Source organism: Procambarus clarkii, chromosome 81, assembly GCF_040958095.1.
Source record: "Procambarus clarkii isolate CNS0578487 chromosome 81, FALCON_Pclarkii_2.0, whole genome shotgun sequence".
Lineage (NCBI taxonomy): Eukaryota > Metazoa > Arthropoda > Malacostraca > Decapoda > Cambaridae > Procambarus > Procambarus clarkii.
The window spans coordinates 13,938,807-13,943,106 of record NC_091230.1 but is presented as its reverse complement, the minus strand read 5'-3'; positions in this window follow the sequence as shown (position 1 = coordinate 13,943,106).

The following is a 4,300-nucleotide window of genomic DNA, read 5'->3' as shown; positions in this document are numbered from 1 at the left end:
TACAAATACAAATAATCGCCAACAGAACCTAAACACCTAACCTAACCTATCCTATGCCTATATATACACAATATGCTAATATATTATAATATTAATTTATATTTGAGAAAATTCCCGTTTTGAATGAACAGCATGTAAACATTGATGAATGCGTCTGTGGGGTTGACCGCTGGATGTAATGGACTTGAGTCGAGGACGGGTTGGAATACAAATAATGGCCAACAGAACCTAAACACCTAACCTGACCTATGCCTGTATATGCACAATATACCAATATATTGTAATATTAAATAATATATAAGAAAATTCCTGTTTTGAATGAACAGCATGTTAAAATTTATGAATGCGTCTGTGGGGTCGACCGCTGGATGGAATAGACTTGAGTCGAGGACGGTTTGTAGACTATTGTGTCTTCAACTAAACTGTTTACACACTTAATTGTCTTCGTCTTCTTGAAGTATGTTGTTGGAAATTTTCATTTTTTATTTTCTAACTTGTATATACTGTATATATCTTTTTTCACTTTGTATGTAACTTTAAGATAGGCTTCATTTCATCATTTTAATGACTATGGCTTTATGTAAATTTTGAGCTATTTATGATTTTAGTTAACGTTACTGTGTAATTTGTTCATTTATTTTAACACTGATGATGGAGAATATTTTCCGAAACTTTTATTTTAAATTTATTTTGAAGATGACAAATTTTCTCTTGTATTTCTATTTCTCATAAGATTGTGTGTGTGTGTGTAATTACCTAAGTGTAGTTACAAGATGAGAACTATGCTCGTGGTGTCCCGTCTTCCCAGTACTCTGTCATATGACGCAGTGAACCTACTGACGGTTTTGACCACCACTTTCTCACTTAACTTGTTCCAACCGTCTACCACTCCTGTTTGGAAAAGTTAATTTTCTAATTTATTTTTGCCGCTTTGTTTGCTTATTTGAACCTGTGTCTTCTTGTTCGAGAAGTTGCAGTTTCAAAAATTATTTTTTGTAAATTTTATAGATTCCTGTTTCTACTTTGTATGCAGTGATCATATCACCTCTTTCTTCTATCTTCGACATATTTAACAGTAGCCTCTCCTCGTAGCTCTTGATTATAGTTCCCGAAGCCATTTAGTTGGATGTCTTAGCACCTTTTCCAGTTTATTGTTGTGCTTCTATGGGCACCATGTTACCGCTGCATATTCCAATGCTGGTCTCCCAAAGGTAGCGAACAATTTATTTAATATTTCGTCATTCGTGTATTTAAAAGCGATTGTAAAGCTGGCAAGCGTGGCATAGGCTCCTCGCACAATGTTCTTAATGTGGTCCTCAGGTGACTTTTCTATCCTAGATGTTTTTCTTTATCAGAATTCTTTAAAACTTTTTCACATAATTTCTAGGTTATGTGGCCTATTTTTTCCTATTCCAAATTCCATAAAGTGGCATTTATTTACATCGAAAGATTTATTTACAGTCATTTCATTTATTTCATTATTTCATTTACATTTATTTATTTATTTACATTTGCCAAGTGTTGTTCCATTCACTTATTTTGTCCATGCAGGTCTTCTTGAAGGGTATACAATCATTTAAGTTTCTTATCTTTTCTTAGGGTATCTTAGCGTCATCAGCAAACATGTTCATCAAATTCTGGATTCCTTCTGATAGATCGATTATATAGACAATGAACATTACTGGTGCTAGAACTGAACACTGGTAACATTTCTCCAGTTTGATACATTGTCTCTGATTACTGCCGAAATTTTCTGTCAGAAAAATTGTCATGCATGTCAAAAGTCTCCCCGTTACCTTCTAGTATATTCCAGTTTTCAGGACCCCTTGTGTGGACACTGTCAAAAGCCTTTTTAGGTCTGGATAAATACAGTCAACCCAACCATCTCTTTCCTGTAAAATCTTTGTACCTCTATCATTGAAACTAAGTGATTTGTTACACAAGATCTTCCTGTTCGAACCATACTGTCTGTTATTATATCTTTTCTCTCCAGGTTTTCTGCCCAGTTGGTTTTAATTATTTTTTCTTATGTCTTGACTACCACGCTTTTCAACGATATACGTCTATAATTAAGAGGGTCTTCCTTCCTACCTTTTGTCGATTGGATCTATGTTAATATTTTTCCATGTGAGTTAAGATTCCTGTACACAGGGATGACTGAGTGGGGGGGGGGGGGGGTATGCCTTATAAGAAATTTATGCTAATAAGTTTTCATGATAATAAGAGTCATAAACGTAGCCGTGGCCGGGGTCATCAGCCTGCCCCAAACTTTGCCTGCGGACACTGTAACAAAAATACCGTTTTATTCTCATACTCAAGAATGAGCGCCATTACTATTATGTATTAGCGATAAGACCTACCATTAATGTATGATGACTTACTGTAAATATGTAGCTCTTGTAATAGCACTTTCTCTGTAACTAGCTGACATTGTAACTATAAGGTGTGAAGGATAGATGAAATTGTTTATGTAATAATCTAAGATGAGGTCTGATAAAGACCTGTTGTGCCCTCTGTAATGCTTTTGCGCTACCGCTCACAGGGTGAGTATGGGGTGCACAATAAACTACAATCAATCAAATCAACAAGCGGGTCGGCGTCTATACAAGTTCAAATATGTTTATTGAGACAAGAAAAAATACATCTGAAAGGGATAGAGTATCTTAGGCTATTTTTACTCCCTTATACTTGTGTTTGGTATTTGCCGTAGGGTGACTCTGCCCCGAGCGTTAACACTACTGCTACACCCGGAGGCCTAGGCTACACAAACACAATATTTCCACCTGCATGAAGTACACTGTGGAGGGCTTTACCCTCAAGTTCCTCTCTCCTTAACACATTTCCTAAATCTCCATTAGTGAAGGGTGATGTTGCCTGTTCCTTCACTTAATACATGACTTTTTTTTAGCGGAATCAACCAAACTGTCCATATTGCTGTAAGTATACATTAAAGCACCGTAATGACGTTTTCTGAGCATCGGTCTCGATAGGTTTTTGGGTTGCTTGGGTTTATGTGTTTCTGGTTAGTCGGTCACAGTAATGACGGGGTCAGTACACCAAAGACATGACGTCATGATGTGCTTTTAATATATCTAATATATATTGACGTCATCTTCAATCCGACGCCCCCAGGAATCACATGAGACAAGCCCAGGAGGCCTGGTCGACGACCGGGCCGCGGGGACGCTAAGCCCCGGAAGCACCTCAAGGTAACCAAGGTAAGCTCATGACATCACCCTAACAAGAAAAATGTTGAATAAAAACACTTACATAATAGACAAAACCCAAGATGTAAGAAGATTACACATTTTTGAAGTAATCCATATTGAAATTGAAATTGAAATTGAAATAAGTTTATTGAGGTAAAATACACACAAAGGGATGAGGTAGCTCAAGCTATTCTCACCCCATTCAGTACAACGTGTTAATATATACATAGACACACATCACAAACAATAAACATATTACCAAACATTCTGAGAGGTAAACATATACATTTCCTCCTTCACAAGTAGTATGGTATCAGACGTACACACAAATACTTTTATGACCTAGGTATACTGTATAGACAATTTGCAAGACACCTGCAGATAATTCAACAAAATATTACAATCTTGGTGCAAAATTCTTATATCTCTCAAGAATATCATCAACCTTTCCGTTGTGACACATCCAGGCTATTTGTTCAGGAACAGTCCTTATCTCAGTGTTTCTATATACATTAATCAACGGACAATCAAGAATATAATGGGCAAGGGTGTGAGACCTTAACATACCACATAGTTTACACTTCGTGTCATTATCATGAACATCTATCCCATATTCCCAGTAATATTTGTACCCAAGCCTGAGCCGCATGTACACAGAGTCACTCCAAGCATTTCTCCTTTTACCATAAGTGAAATGGGTGTTTTGACTCACAATAATCCATATTTATTTATTTATTTATTTATTTATATATATACAAGAAGGTACATTGGGTTTGTGAGAATACATTGGATAGTACAGTATTTACATTCTTGTAAAGCCACTAGTACGCGCAGCGTTTCGGGCAGGTCCTTAATCTAGCAGATAATTATCTAGCAGATAATCTAGCAGATAATATAAAAAATAGAACAACCTACCATGAATACCCAAATTACGGAACTATTCACTCTACCCACCATGAGAGTAAGGACAAGACTGGAACATGAAGACGCCAACACTGAAGACACTGCTCAACATAATAGGCCTATTACACCTGATTAATCTTTGTATGTGCTTCGTCCCTTATTTTCGCCTTTTTTTCTGTTATGGCTAA